This window comes from Rattus rattus, chromosome 2 (assembly GCF_011064425.1).
Source record: "Rattus rattus isolate New Zealand chromosome 2, Rrattus_CSIRO_v1, whole genome shotgun sequence".
Classification (NCBI taxonomy): Eukaryota; Metazoa; Chordata; class Mammalia; order Rodentia; family Muridae; genus Rattus; species Rattus rattus.
Window position 1 is genome coordinate 27,796,231 of NC_046155.1, and position 17,023 is coordinate 27,813,253.

The following is a 17,023-nucleotide window of genomic DNA, read 5'->3' on the forward strand; positions in this document are numbered from 1 at the left end:
CCTGAATGTGAGAACAAGTGAGTCTCTGATTCCTGTGCCTGCTCTTGGGCTCTTTGCCCCTGTTGGGCTGTTGTGTCCAACTTCAATATGATGGTTTTTGCTTTATCTTATTATATTTTATTTTACTATGTTTGGTTGGGGAGTGGAGGTGTGGAGGAACTGGGAGGAGTAGAGGGAGGAGAAACTGTAATCAGGATATATTGTGTGAGAAAAGAATATATTTTCAAGGAAGGAAAAAATACACCCATTGTTTTAATGTTTCTCTTAGCTTTCTGATGCTGTAACAAAATGCTAAGGTGAACAAGTTAATAAGAAAAATAATTTTGACTCACAAATTTGAAGGTTCCCATCCATACTCTGGACAGACTGCTGAGTTTGAGGCCTCGGGGGCTGAGACTACTCCCCCTGGTTGGGATTGTGGCCTCATGTAGCTGTTGAGATCACTCCAAAGTAGAGAACAGGATCGGTCCTCTTTGCGTCTCACCTAGTGTAAAAAGTAAATCAATTTTTGTTTCTGGCAGATTTCATGTTTGCAATTTGCCTACTACTTAAAATATGTTTCTAAGTCCCCAAACCAAGATTAGTGGCTCTATCATGCCTGAAGCTTGTATCCCTAGAGGTAAGCGAAAGTGCTCTCTGTCTTACATTCACTGTTCTCCAAAGGGTAAAGGGGTGTTCTTCTGTGCCAGTATCTGCATATTGGCCCTGTTCATCGATGGGTTTCTGGTTGAAAGTGTTCCCCACTTAGTGCAGAAGTTCTCTCTAGCATTCCTACACTCATGACTGTGGTCTCCGGATGAGAACCCATCTGTGTGCTAGAAAAGCTTGCTCAGGCATGAGCTATAGCATGACGTCATGATACACGAACTAGCAATAGAATAAATGAAGTGTCTAAGTAGGAAGCCACATTAGACAAGCTTTTGCATCGATCAGCTGATGCAAGCATGACTAGAGGCTCACAGGAACACAGTCTCATATTTCTGAAAGGAGTGATACTCTTGGCAAGTTTATAGGCAGAGCTGCACCAGGCTTTCTGGTGGTTTGACTAGGAATGGGGTCCCCTAGATTCATGTGTTTGAATGCCTGGCCACATTAGGAGGTGTGGCTTTGTTGGAGAAAGGCTGTCACTGTGGGAATGGACTTTGAAGTCTCCTTATGCTCAAGCTAGTCCCAGTGTGGCAGTCTCCTGCTGCCTGAGGATCCAGATGTAGAACTCACAGCTCTTCCAGCACCATGCCTGCTTTTATTCTGCCATGTATCCTGCCGTGATGACAATGGACTAAAGCTCTGAAACCATAAGCCAGCCCAAATTAAATGCTTTCCTTTGTAAGAGTTGCTGTGGTCACGGTGTCTCTTCACAGCAATGGAACCCTACGTAAGATAAGCTTCAACTGCACTCTGCAAGTACTAAGAGTCTCTCAAAATAAGTTCAGAGTTCCAGCCTTGGCCCCAAAGCATGACTCCTCCATGCTTAACCTCTCTAGCTTCCACAGTCACAATAGGTGGTGTATTCGGGAGCCCGGGCTTTCCAGCCTCCCAGATCAAGTCACCAAACCTGTCTCAACATAGTCAGTTCTACTCTGAAAGCCGTGAGCGCCTCATGAAGACAGTTCCAGGCTCTCACTGTTAACCCTGGTGTGTGATTACTGCGACCTCCCAAGATCCAGAAGTGACTCAGTTCCTATGCTGGCTTCCCCCGAATGTTCCTGTCCTTCCATTCCTACCAGGGTGGCTAAGCACTAAATCAGCACTGACTAATCCTGAAAAAAATGTCTTTTCCCTTGCAGTCTCTCAAGGCAAGCTCTTTCCAATTCTTTCGGGTAATATTATTATTCGTTGATAAGACATTTGGTTTGTTGTATCCCATCTTGGTTTCTTTGAATGTATGCATTGACTTCCAAGAGCTTTCCTAACAAAAATACCACAGATGTGGTGACTTTCAAACAAAACATTCCTGCTCGCAGACAGACAGCAACCACCAGCAGGGTCTTGCTTTCTCCAGATGCTCTTCACTGCTTTTTCATGCTTTGCACACTACCAGACTTCCTGCTTGCATGACCTTGATCTCCTCCTCTGTGTCCTCCTCTTCCAGCAGCGCTCTCTCCCACTCCTCCAGATCTTATAGGGATGTCACCAATGGGTTTAGAGCCCACCTACGCAATAAAGGAAGAGCTCGTCCTATGATTCCTCGACATAATTCCATTTGCAAAGTTGTTTTTTCTAAATATCACCCTGCCCACAGGTTTGGGGATATAATAATCTGGTTTTTGTTTGCTAAAATGAATTACCTGAAGCTGACTAACTTTATAACTTTATTTTTAAAAAGAGTTATATTGCCCCACAGTTCTAGTGATTCAGTCTAAAATCAGTCTTAAGTTAAAGATGGAGAACACATACAGCCAACTATGCTGTTGCCTGGGGCTGTGTGGGTGTCTATAGTCCGTGCTGCCTCTGGCTCTTAAGGGCAAGGAAGCGTCTTTTGCAGTTGTATTAGAACTGCAGACTCACAGTTGAGGATGAGAGACGTTGAAGGCTTCTGTGGCACCCGCCCTCACCTTCAAAAAACAAAACAACAACAAAAACAAAACCCAGTCCGAACAGAAAGCCATTGAAGAGAGCCCTTAAAAATTGTGACAGAAATTCAAATCATAGATCTTCACAGTTGACAGTTTCTGGCAGGAGGTGGAGAAGAACTCAATTTTCTTTAAGGGGCAGGTCATTGGGAGTTTAACCATGTTCCAATGAGTTTATAAGAAATACAAATTAGACTGGATGTATTTTTTTCTACTTTTGGGGAGACAACAAGGTTGAAAGGGTGGACCTGGAAGGACTGGGAAGCAAGCGATCCATCCAATCGGGATGCCTTGCGTGAAATTCCCCAACAATCAATAGAGATACTATGTTAGGGGAAAATAAAGAAAAAGAAAAACGAAGTAAAGATTCAGGGCTAGAGAGATCCCTTAGTCTGTCTCTGCCATGTAAGCCTGAGGGTTTGTCATTCACACTGTTTAATTAGCATATAATTAATTATCATATAACCACGCTGGTTTGTTTGGAGACTCAGTTGTCACTTGATGTGTTTCTGGAAACTGTCTTATGAGAGGATGTTTTGCTGAAGCAGACACGTGAGAGGATATTTGGCTGAGGCAGACGGGTGATGTTTTTCTGGATACTGCCTAGAAAAAGGGCATGTGCTCTTTTGCTGGAGTGGATGCTTGAGAAGGCATGCGATATTGGGTATAAGTATAACCCAACACAGAGGAAGATGGTGTGGCATTGGTTCCCCTTGCTTTCTTTGCTGATAGTCACGTGTCATGACTTCAAGAGAGAAATGCACCAAAGAACTTCTTGTGAGATTCCAGCCACTTCTTGCTGCTTCTGCAGACTGACTGAGCTGATTGGCAGAGCCTGGAAATTTCTTCTGGTTCGAACTGCTGTTGCTGTGTGGATCAAGCTACCAGAGCTGACTTGTGTAAACTGAACTGCTGAGATCCTAACAACAAAGATTGGAATGGCCCCCAAAGAACTATTTCTAAAATAGACCCACATCTCCCTTTGTCCTGTTAGCCTTTCCTTTCCACAACTTTTGGTGAGTGGCGGGCTAGAAGGGAGGTTAAAGCATTCAAGAACCCTTAATAAAGTAGGTTTTAAAGCTAATGGTGATGCACATTTGTAACTCAAGGGCTCCTATGATGTCCTGGCTGGGTTTTTTGTCAGTCTGATAGAAGCTAGAACAGTGGTTCTCAACCTTCCTAATGCTGCAATATTTTAATATAGTTCTTCATGTTGTGGAGACCCTCAGCCATTAAATTATTCCGTTACTACTTCATAACTATAATTTTGACACTGTTGTGAATCATAATGTAAATATCTGGTATGCAGGGTATATGATATGTGATCAACAAAGGGGTCATGGCCCACAGGTTGAGAACCAACGAACTAAAGTCATCTGACAATGCAGAACTTCAATTTACAAAAGACTGTAGGCAAACCTGTGGGACAGCTTTAGTGATTGAGGGGAAGGGCCCTCAATCATTTTGGGCAATGCCACCCCTGGGCAAGTGAACCTGGGGTGTATAAAAAACAGGTTGAGCAAGCCACAGGGTGCAACCTGTAAGCAGTGATCCTCAATGGTCTCTGCTTCAGTGCCTGTGTCCAGGCTCCTGCCTTGACTTCCTGCCCTGACTTCCTTCAATAGATTGTGCTGTGGAACTCAAGCCGAATTAACACACCCCCCCCCCGAAAAAAATCTAAGCCTACAACTGGGTGCATATAAATGTGACACAAGTGGACTTTATTTGTTGTTTTGTTTGAAGCAGGATCTTATCATGTCGCCGTGGCTGGCCTGGAACTCAGTGTGCCTATGGGCATGAGCACAGTATAAATCACAAGCTGTAGACGTGACAGAACAGAAAAGAGCACAAATTAGTGAAATTCAGATTCACGGGCTTCATATTTAATAAATCTTCTCTCTGTTCTTAGGAGAAACTGAATAAACTTTTGTATTCATTACCTTTTTGGAAGGAGGGTTTCTCTGTGTAGCCCTGGCTGTCCTGGAACTTGCTCTGTAAAGCAGGCTGGTCTCAAACTCAGAGATCTGCCTGCCTCTGCCTCCTGAGGCTGGGATGAAAAGTGTGGACCACTGCCGTCCGTACCATATTCATGTCTTATACATAATGGCATTCACAGTTTTTTCTTCTTCACTGGATAAAAGGGACTTTACGCAAAGCTGAAGGGGCTGATGAGAAACAGAAGTCATTGTCCTGCAGTCGCCCTGTGACCACCTTCAGGTGACGAAAGGGCCTCTTTCAGGCTTGCCTTTTGACCTTTCTGGATTTGCTTCTCTGGACAATGATCCAAGGATAGCTGCTGTACACTGAGCCATTATACAGCAAGTACAGTGAGCGCCATCTAATTTGCATCACGATCTTTTGGAGTTTTGGAGGATTTCCTGTGGTAACTTCCATACTTTCAAAACATTAATAGCTCAGGTACTGAAGCAAGGATCTGTCCTCTGTAGGCCTCTAGCTTATTTCTCAATGTAGTGTTTGGTCTTGCCTTGCATCCCAACCCAGTGGGAGTCCCTGTCACTTCCCCCTTGTAACCTTCCTATCAGTAACCCTGGACACAATTTTCTAGGGAAAAACAAAAACCAAAAAAAAAAAAACTTGCACTCTGAAAGACCAGCTTCTTGTCTCCCCTTAACCCCCTCTCGGTAGAGCAGGGACAGAGTGTGGTGCACACACCTTTAATCCTAGCCCTGAGGGACAGAGGCAGGCAGATCTCAGAGTTTGAGACCAGCCTGCTCTACAGAGCAAGTTCCAGGACAGCCAGGGCTACACAGAGAAACCCTGTCTCAAACCTCTCCTTCCAAAAAGGCAATGAATACAAAAGCTCACACAGTTTCTCCTAAGATCGGAAAGAAGACGTATTGAATATGAAGCACGTGAGTGTGAGCTTTTACTAATTTGTGCTTCTCTGCTGCTCTATCACTCCTGCGCCTTGTGATTTACACTGCGTTCATGCCCACGGGCACACCGAAGTGTTTCGTAAATCTACCAAATAAATAAACAACATATCGATTTCCAGGTTTATTTGTATGGAGATGGAAACCTTTTTTTTTTTTTTTAAGGATGAGAAAAACAGACTAGAAAATTGAAAAGAAAAAAGAAAAAAGAACGGGGTTTCAGAGGGACATTTTGGAAAATAAATGTGATTTTTATTAACCTGTCAATCTACATTTGAACCCAGAGTGAGATTGCCTCCAGCAAAGATCTAAGTCTCTAAGTCTCAGCCTTGCGTTCTTGAGAGAGGTGGTGAGTTTTGGGCCATCTAAGCACAGCTTTCACTCGGGTTCTTCCACTTTGAGCAGGAACTGTGGGGGGTCATAGTTAGTAAGCTGGGCAGCTTATTGGATTAGCAACTGATTGTAATCTAGAGGGCCTTTGATCACTTGATTTATTAGAGATCACAGAAGGAAAAAAAATACAAGTTCTGGGTTAGTTACTTTTCCCACTGCTGCAACTAAGTATCTGGCAGTGGCAACTTAAAAGAGGGAGGTTTCCTTCGGCTCTCAGTTGGATGGTGTGGTTTGTCATGGCCGTCGGAGCCCAAGGCCTCTGGTTGTATTGCGCCCACAGTTAGAAAGCAGAGCTATGATCCTTGGTGCTCAGCTGGCTTCTCCTTTTTATTCTGTCTAGCATCCTCACCCGACAGAATAATGCTACCCACAGTGAGAGTGGTGTAATTCCACTGTGGTTAACCTGATCTAGAAACCCCCTTGCAGACATGGTTGATTTCCCAGCATCTAAAATCCTACCAGGCTGTAAGATTAACTGTTACAGGCACTGAAACGGGAGCACACATTGGCATATAGTTCAGTAATCTATACCTTGTCAGTGTACCCCTATGAAAGGGAATGTTACCATAATGGCCAATCTTAATCTCCTGTACGAATACCCTACCTATGTCGAAAGTAGTTAATATTTATTCATTTTCTGCATTATCCCCTTTGTATCATATAATGTGATTTACCTTTGAGCCAGTATCAACCCTAGTCCTCAAGCATACTCATGAATCACCATACAGAGAGATTGTTAAAATGGAGGTTGCTGGGTCTGCCCCTAATAATTCTGATTTAGCGTGCCTGATGCAAGGTCCAAGACCTTTCCCTTTTTCTTTAGGGGGAAGCTGTGTGTGTGTGTGTGTGTGTGTGTGTGTGTGTGTGTGTGTGTGTGTGTGTGTTTCTGTGTATGTGTGTATACACTCAGGTACTCACAGCGGCCACAATGCAGCATCTGATGCCCTGGAGTTGAAGTTGCAGGCAGTTGTGAAAGGTCTGATTTGGGTGCTAGGAGACAAACTCAGGTCCTCTGGAAGAGCAGCGAATACGCATCTCTCCAGCCCCAGGACCTCCCATTTCTAACTACCCTGTCATCATCCTGGCTGCTGCTGCTGCTGCTGCTGCTGCTGCTGCTGCTGTTCTGATGGGAGAGGGCACACAAAGCAAGTCCTTCTGAACAAGGAGGGAGCCACATGTGACATCAGCCTACATTAAGCCTTGCAGCAGTTGATCCAGAAAGCTGGTGAACTGCACGTGGATGAGTCATAAATGCTAGGGTCTGAGTGTTTTCCCCTTTATGTGCTGGAATCCTCACCACCACCACCACCACCACCACCACCACCACAACCACCACCACCACACCCCCCCAAAGGAAAACCAAGTCAATTTCTCCAGAACAGGCTCTGAACACACTCTCCTTTAAAAAAAAAAATTCCCTATTTTCCCTTGCTTGATAAAACTAGAGCCATTTGAGCATCATCTACTTCTAACAGCTCTCCCTCAGTGTATTCCCTGGAGATCTAACAGACTGTGGGCTATGTGGCATCTGCCTTCCTCCAGCATCTGTAATAATCAAGCACCAGGCTAGAGCACCAGGATTTGCTACAATGGCCACACAGCCTTGGAGATGGGCTGGCTGGGGTGGGGGTGGAGGTAGGGGCTCTAGCTCCTTACAGCTGCTAAGACTAACTCTTGTCTTTCACTGCTGAATTCTGCTAGACAAAGAGGAATGCTTGAGCACTACTGAGCCCTTAGGTCAGTATATAGAATTTAAGAATCTAATTTGTCTCTGATATTTTTTAATTTGTTGCCACGGATTTTTACTTTTTTAAGTCCTAGGGCTCGATGAAAAATGGAAGTGAATGGCAACGTTAGAAGTTGCAAATACAGATTTATAGTTTAATGACTCCTGTTGATACGGCAAATTGGTTAAATTTGAGGCTGATAAGGGGAGGTAGGGAATTGCTTCCTTAGGTTGCTAAGAACACTGTCATGCACATAGTACATAAAGGCATACCCCTGAAGGATTAGAATAATTTCTTGTAAGAGGACATTATTAGACCATAAAGTTAAAAATAAGAGTCGCATATGTAAGTGCCATACCCTTAGGTCCAGGTGCAAGCAATATGTATTTTCTTGAAAGAAGTAACCATTTCAGTTTCTGGGACAGAAGTTGCATAAGGAGAGAACATATAGACACATGCTAATTGCAGAAAATAAAATTTAATCTGAAAGCAGTTTTTACATTCACTTTAATGCAAAGTAGGCCAGGATAGACAGCTTTGTGATGGGAACCAGAGCTGCGGAATCTGTGCTGTTTGACACACACTGCGTTCACATCGGAAGCCGCCAAGATAACTTCACATCCGCAGCTTCATGTGCTCCTACCATTAGCTGTTAATTCTAAAACTTCACATTATATCACGTTAACTAACATCCATCCCCCAGCCCCAGCTCCCATCATTGCCCCATTTCCAGTTAGTGCTGTCCATATGCACGTGTGTTGGGTCACCCAGTAGGGCACTGGCAACCTACCAGCGACCACATCCCCTCTAAGAAAAGTGACCTTCCCTCAGCAGCCATCAACTGTCATTATTAGCTCCCCTGATAGGGGTGAGACATCTGGAACCTTTTCCCCCTTTGTGCTGGAATTTTTTTATAACTACAGGTAACTTTAATTTTTTTCAAAACCTATTTTTAATGATGGTTCTTAAATGATTTAACCTCTTTTAGCCCACCATCTACCAGAGGTAGTGGGAAAGAAAGGATACAGGGGAGGGGAGGGGAGGGGAGGGGAAGTAGATCTGTTTAGAAAGGTTCTTTGCAAACTCCTATCTGTGTTGTCTGGAAATCGGCAGTTCAGTTTTCAGGTCAGCAGCAGCAGCTCCTCCACTTGTAAACACTTTAGGATACACCCGCAGTCCTGTTCAGTAGAGTCTGGATAGCAAACAAATCAGCAGTGGTGGCACTACCTACCAGAGACGCCAGGCCTCAGCTTCGGCAGCAGGAGGAACCAGGAGGAGAAGTTCTTGCCTGTGCCTCTCTCAGGGAAGTGAAGATCAGTGAAGACTCGAGACCAAGCATTGCACAGCTAGCTGTACCAGCAAGGCTCTGTCACTGTCCATTGAATCCTTTTTATACTCTCTCTAAACATTACGTGCCTTCCACAGGTCTTGCTTCAACACGTATCTTGCCTCTGCTAGTGTCTTGTCTCAGCTGACATCACTCTGCCAATCAACCCAAGTCTGAAGAAGCAGCAAGAAATTGTAGCATACCACCAGAATTTTGTTGGTGCATTTTTCTCTAATGAGCTCCAACAAATGCAGCTCAGCTACACAATGAAAGGCAGACCAACACATGCATGTTTTTAACAAAGAATCTATCACGTCTCCTTTCACGTGTTTGCTTTAACAGAACATCCTCTCTCCTGGTTCTGCTTCAGCCAATGTTCCTTCATGAGTCTGCCTTAGTCTCTCACCTGTGTCCACTTCAGCTAAACTTTCCTTCATGTATTTGAGCTGGAAAAACATCATCCAATGATGTTCCAAAGAACCCTGAAGTTTCCACTTTAGCTATAGTGCCAATTAAGGCCAGCTGTGCTGACACGGTCCTGTAGTCCAGCAATTGAACAGTTGAGATGCGATTATAGAGTTCAAAGGCAGCCTGAAGTATATAGTATGAGACCATGCTAAAAAAAATGCTTCAACTGTACAACTATACACTGGGCCACAGACAAGGCACAAAAACTTGATAAAAGATAAAAATATTTTGTGAATAAACTCTACAAAAGCAAATCTGGGTTAATGTTTGTGGAGCAAACAGCAGCAGCACTAACAATACAAGCATTGAGACACTTTGTTGAATGTCACCCATACATTGTCCATAATAAAATGATATTCATGTTATTACATCCATATGTATCTTTAGGCATACCCAGTTAGTCAAAGAATGGAATGTGAAATGAACTTTTCATTAATGCAGTCCTTGATACATGTATTTCCCAGAGAGATAACAACCAAAATAATAGCTAGGTTCCTTTAAAATGAACTCTTAAGACTGTGTCACACAAGTAAATGGTCTGCTAGTTGTAACTATTTCAACTTGGTAAACTAAGTGGTTTTCCTTAGCTAAAGCTTCCAACTGCCTTTTTGCAGGAGGTCAACAGTATTTGAACAGAAAGAATCTTGAGCGATCTCTTAAGCGTCTTATGTCCTCGTCTTTAGTAAGTAGCATGAACTGTGTGCGTACTATAGCACCCATGCTAGAACTTTTAACTCTCATGATCTTGTGGAGGTCATGTGGAGGAGATCATGTCAGCTGCAAGCTCATATATGTGATAGCCATGCCCTGTCTTGAGGCCAGCCGTTCTCAGCACTCCTTTCCCATCATCCCCCAGCTCTCATATTCTTGCAGGGTACTCTTCTGAAAGGTTCCTTGAACACTGGACGACAGTGTGGGAATCCAGTCAGGTGTTCTATCTGTGGCTGAGCACGCTCAGCCACTCACACTCAACTGTTTGGACATTTAAGAGTCTCTGATTCTCCGCTGCCATCTACAATATGAAACATGGCTGGCCAAGGGTGAGAGCAACATATAGAAAGGAGTTTGACAACAGGACCATTCACTAAAAACATCAACAGGTTCTTTCCTAAGGCTACAACTTCAATGATACAGTTTTAACCATGTTTTCAGTACTAGACATGAGGTGCAGGCTTAAATTCAACCCACAGAGGGCTTGGTTTTTCTGATATGCTTTCCTGGCTTGGCAGCCGGTCTTTGTACCTGAAGGATCTAGAGCTAGGGCAGACCATTGATGTTGTCTCTCAACAGCAGCCTGCACGGCCCTGTCTAATATATAGAAGCCACACAGAAGAGAGGCACTTTCCTGGTCAGTTCAAGCAGCTTGTCCATCCTGCAAGTGAAGTGTGTTGTGTTTTCAGCAATAGGGTCTCAGCCTCTTGTTATGATGGGCAAGCAAGACCTATGGCAATAGACTGTTTTGTTTTGGGGGCACCTCTGGGGCCTCCTTGAATCATAACAAAAACTCCTAGGAAGGAGGCCTGTGTTTGTCATTGAAGTTTTTATCCATAAGCCACGTTTTCTGAGAGTAGCATTGTCTACTCATGCTGTATAACTCTGTTTAGTTCTTCACTGCCATGAAGAGGATTCCCAGGATAGGCTAAAGCCATGGTTTGGGATAGTCAGACATAAATTTCAGTTATTATAATACAAAGGGTCTACTGCAGGGTAGACCCTTATTTCCCTCCTGTTTCACAATTCCTTCCCACCTCTGTAGGCTTTAAGTATCCCTGCCTTACGTGGACTGGTAAACAACAACAATAAAACAAGTTGAGAAATAATAATATTGAGAAAATGAGCAAGATTTGTCTTCATTTTATTTATTTGGGTTAATTTAATATCAGTTTCTGTTCCCCAAACATCCACAAGTAAGTTACGTTCTACCTTAAGTAAAGTGTGGTAATGGTTAGCAAATTTTAAAAGTGCCTAGTAATGTTAAGAACTACACAAAAAACTTTATTGATGATACTTTCATTCCTTCTGTAATAAGGAAGAAACACACTTCTGGCCCTCAGTAGAAATGGCCTAAATGGTCACTTGTGTGCTAGGATCCCAGCAGGCGTGCTGAGTCTGGGCCTCCTGAGGTCTTTTAGAGTGGGTGATGTTCTTCGCTTAGCATCAACCTTCAGGGGCACCTGCCAATTATCTTCCTCGGGTACCTGCTAAGAGGGCTCCTCTCCAGAATAGAGGCAACCTCTGCTCTTTAAAAATAGGAAAGCACTTTGCCTTACGTAGGCTTAACAGGAGTGGGGGTAGAGAGACTTCTCCACCTGTAATACCATCAAAGATCCCTGCTCTGAAGTAAAAACAACCGAGTTTTCTCAAATAACATTGAACTTGTTCAAATGACAATTAGCACATTTAAAAATGACAATTAGTCGATGCCAAATAGCACATCTATTAGTAGATCAATTACAATGTAAAGGGCTGGTTTTAGTCTTCATTACCATAATCGAGAGAAAGAAGCGTCCTGGAAGGTGAATTTCCACAAGATATATGCCATCTATTCACACACTAGAGAGAAATGTAAGCTCATATACGAGCAAATGTGTGAGTCTGGAGAGGCCTCAGCGGTTAAGGGAGCACTATGCTCTAGCAGCAGCCAGAGTTTAGATGCATCATTTACCCAACAATCCCTCTGAAGAAGGACTACAGACAGACCTCAGGGAGGAGGCTAGAGTTCAAGGCCCAAGTTAGGTGAAAGCAAAGTATTATCACCACTTCCCTTCAATCCACTTCAGAGGTCAACACACCCCAGAGCAGTGGTGCTCACCCTGGGTTGGACTATTGGAAAACACGGATACCCAATGTGCTTAGGACCTGACAGCGTATGTAGGCCTAAAGAGATTGCAAGCGATGTAAGCCAGTTGATTCCATTTGATAATCTGTCCTGTGGAGTATAATGTAACTGTGAAAAGAAGGGAAATGGGCTGAAGATATGACTCTGTAAGTAAGAGCTTGCTGGGCAAGCATAAGAACCCAAGTTCAGAACTCAGCAGTCATATAAAAGTTGAATGTGGACACACACATGCCTATAACCACAGCATTATAGGGGCCAGAGCCAAAAATATCAATGTGACTTGCTGGCCACTAGCCTAGCCCAAGGCTCAGTGATAGACCCGTTATTGAAGGTATAGGGTGGAGTCTGATAGAACAGGACACTCAACTCTTCTCTGGCCTCTGCACATTGCTCAAAAGTATGCACACCTGTGGACATGTGTCTGCATGTACACAGATGCACCGCAGGGTAACATTTTTCTTGATGGGACACAAGCAAATAAGTCAGGTGTGGTGGCCTGGCAGATCTCTAAGTTCGAAGCCAGACTGGCCTACCAATGGAGTTTCAGGATACCCAGGTCTATTACACAGAGAAACAGCGTCTTGAGAAACAAAATAAAATACAACGTCTATTCACCCCAGAGAGTAGACCACCAACAGACCAAAGTAATGATTCTACTAATGTCCACCCTGGTGAACCATTGCTTCATCATGGTTCCTTAGCATGCATGTATGCACACACGCATGTGCAGTGCACACAAACACTCCCAAACACATGCATGTGCACACACACCACAAGGAAGAAGTTTGCTTTCACAGAACTAATAAATGAGAAGGAAAGACAGATGAGGGAAAGACTGTCTTGCCAAGGGTGTAGGCCTTCTTCATCTGGGAAGGAAACTTGCAAGGGGTGGGTTCTGTAAGAATCAGAGCCCACCACCTTCTTACAAGCTGGGGTAGTTATAGGACAGAAAGGGCAAGGAGTCAAAGCGTTTCCTATTTTGGTTGGCAGTTGATCATTGCTTGGCTAAACAGTATCAGTTTAGGATGGTCAGGCAATCCATAGACATCCTTCATGGCTGGCCATCTCTGGGGTTCCATGGACCAGGGCCAGCAAGAATCTAGAGAAGCAACTTTCTTTTATTCCGGAAACTGACTACTGTAGTGACAGGAACTTTCAAAGTTCATCCAAAATAGAGGAGTTTTACAACATGGCATGGCACTCACTAACAAGAACAATATCCATGCTATGGTGGTGAGTAAAAGATTGTAAAGAATGGTGCTGGGAATAGAGTGCTTGCCTGGCATGTAAGAAGGCCTGGGTTGGAGGCCCAGCATGGCATTACCTGGGCATAGTAGTGTGCTGGTGCATCCGAAATATACAGTAATGCCCATAGTTTAGTGCACACACACACACACACTCACACACACACTCACAAACACACCAACCTCTTATGTCATTATCTCTAAAGAAGCAGTAGGAGGGAGGGCTGGAGATTCTGCTCCGTGCTGTGCACAGCAGCCTGAGGACTTCTCTCTGTGGCCTCTGCTCAGGTGAGACTGAGATTCTGAGTTCACCGTGGGGAAGAATTGCAGAGTGAGTGGCTGGAGAGCAAGTTGGAGTTTATTAAGAAACAGTTTTAGCATAGATTTCAGTGCAGGAATTAATAAAGGGAGATTAGGGAAAGGGGATAGAACACATTTAATGGTGGCCAAGGGCATTTTAAGAGAACTTCATACTTAAATGCCTTAGCAACAGGCATATATACAATTTCAGTGTCTTCTCAAGTGACTTTGTTCGAATGATTCTAAGAATTTTTTTCTTTTCCATTCCTTTCCTTTCTCTCTCTCACTTCTCCTTCTCCTCCTCCTCCTCTTCCTCCTTCTTTTGGTAAATGAAAAAACAGTAGTTTTGGAGAGGCACTAGGTAGATGGGGTAGGATTATATCTGATAACTTGAAATCACAGGCCACAAGAGTTGCATAAGAGGGTCATTTTACTATAAAGGAAATTTATAGTCTTATTTGTGAAGTTCTCAGAAAATTACAGGTTTATGTCTGGGAAAGGAGAGGGCCATACCATAAGACCTTATGCATGCCTTAAGATGGCCTATTGTTATTCTTATTTGATATATATCTATGTAAGAATATTTTTATGTAGGCAAATTTTGTTAACTGTACTGGAACTCTTAGCTGACAAAAGGTTCCTGACTCACGTCTACCCCACTTCAAGATGGCTTGGGAGGCTTCAAGAGTGGAGTGCTAAGGAAGCCCTCACTTTTTAAATAGCTGATATGTAATACTTAAAGATTATGTGTATTTGTGGGTGAGGTGATGTTTTGATATATGCATACATTATGTCAACCTTAAAGCACCACACATCTCTGTTTAATTTCTCTGTCTCGTCAAACATTCATCATCATTATAATAAAAGCTCTCCAAGTCCTTTCACGGTGAAATGCTCCATGAGCCTCATACTCTGAGGATGCAGGTTTATAAGCCCACAACCTCGAGTTAGACACATCAATAAGGGAAAATGAATTTGCAGATTGTTCAAATCGAGAAAGGAAAGACTCCTACTCTTCTCTCTGTTATTTCAACAACAGTGGTAATAATTTCAAAGGAAAAAAAAAATGAAGTAAAAGCCAGGAATCGGGTATGTGTTCATTGTAGTTATGTGAGCAGGGTGAAGCCTCTGCTGGAGTCAGGTTGCTTCTCTGGCTGCTGCCCCAGCCTTTCTGTTCTCCCAGCATGGAATTCCTAGGGGTCATCTTGATTCAATAGTCTGATAACTGTTTAGAATATCTTCTCTCAATACTCCTCCATTGTTGGTGGGACTACAAGCTGGTACAACCACTCTGGAAATCAGTCTGGTGGTTCCTCAGAAAATGGGACATAGTACTACCTGAGGACCCAGCTATATCATTCCTGGGCATGTACACAAAAGATGTTTCAACATATAACAAGGACACATGCTCTACTATGTTCATCGCAGCCTTATTTATAATAGCCAGAAGCTGGAAAGAACCCAGATTCCTTTGCCAGAGGAATCTATACAGAAAATATGGTACATCTACACAATGGAGTACTACTCAGCTGTCAAAAACAATGACATCATGAAATTGGATGGAACTAGAAAATATCATCCTGAGTGAGGTAACCCAATCACAAAAGAACACCCAAGGTATGCACTCACTGACAAGTGAATATTAGCTCAAAAGCTTGGAATACCCAAAATACAACTCAAAGACCACATGAAACTCAAGAAGGAAGACCAAAATGTAGATGCATCAGTCCTTCTTAGAAGTGGGGAAAAAATACTCACAGGAGGAAATACAAGGACAAAGAGTGGAGCAGAGATTGAAGGAAAGGCCATCCAGAGACTTCCTGGCCTGGGCATCCATCCCATATACAGACACCAAACCCAGTCACTATTGCGGATGCCAAGAAGTGCTTGCTGACAGGACCCTGATACGGGTATCTCCCGAGAGGCTCTGGCAGAGCCTTACTGATACAGATGAGGATGCTTGCAGCTAACCATCAGACTGAGCAGAGGGACCCCAAGAAGGAGTTAGAGAGGGGACTGAACCTCTCTATGGGGATTTGCAACCCCATAGGAAGAACAACAATATCAACCAACCAGACCCTCCCCCCCAAGAGTTCTGAGGGACTAAACCTCCAATGAAAGAGTACACATGGAGTGACCCATGGATCCTGCCACATGAATAGCAGAGGATGGCATTGTATGGCAACAATAGGAGAAGCCCTTGGTCCTATGAAGTCTCTTTTCCCCAGTGTAGGGGAATGCCAGGTGGGAACAGGGAAAGGGGATAACATTTGAAATGTAAATACATAAACTATCCAATTAAAAAAAAACACTCCCGTCCTTCCCATTCAATCACAAATTCATCTTACGCTGCAATCGTGCAGAGAAACGGCTGCCTCACGTCTCACCTTAACGCATCCCCACTGCTGAACCCCACTGGAAGCTTTTAAAACCCAAAGGTCAGCACCATGTGCTTGGAAGCACCTTAGAAAGAATCCCAGGAGTAGCCTTCACCTAGTCGTCCGTCTGTCATTCTGGTTCAGTGACGCATTAGCGAGTTGAGCCTCAGCCTCAATGAAAGCAGGTGTGACAATCATCCGGGACAAAGATGGGAAAGTTGGCACCCGCACTGACTCACACAAACTCTGAGGCATTTGAAATGGTGCTCTTCAGGGGCTCTGGTTATGGACGTGAATATAGGTTACCTCACCTGATTTTTATACCTTATTTTTATAGCAGCCGACAGGCTGCTTTCTGTACTTCCAGAGGGGATCTAAGGCTCACCCTTGGGCAGTAAAAATCCAGAAGCTAACAGGTCAATATGCATAAAAAGAGAAACCTAGCTGGGGATATGGCTAAATTGGTGTGATAGTTTGTGTATGCTTGGCCCAGGGGTGGCACCTTTAGAAGCTGTGGCCTTGTTGGAGTAGGTGTGTCACTGTGGGTGTGGGCTTTAAGACCCTCATCCTCGCTACCTGGAAGTCAGTATTCTGCTATCAGCCTTCAGATGAAGATGTAGAACTCTCAGCTCCTCCTGCTCCATGCCTGCCTAGATGCTGCCATGTTCCCGCCTTGATGATAATGGACTGAACCTCTAAACCTGTAAACCAGCCCCCATTAAATGTTGTTCTTACAAGAGTCGCCTTCGCCACAGTGTCTGCTCACAGCAGTAAAACCCTAAGACAGTTGATAAAGTGTTATCATGCAAACATGAAGACCTGAATTTAGATCCCTAAAACCCATGTAAAACACTTGGTATGACAACCCACGCCTGTTTGC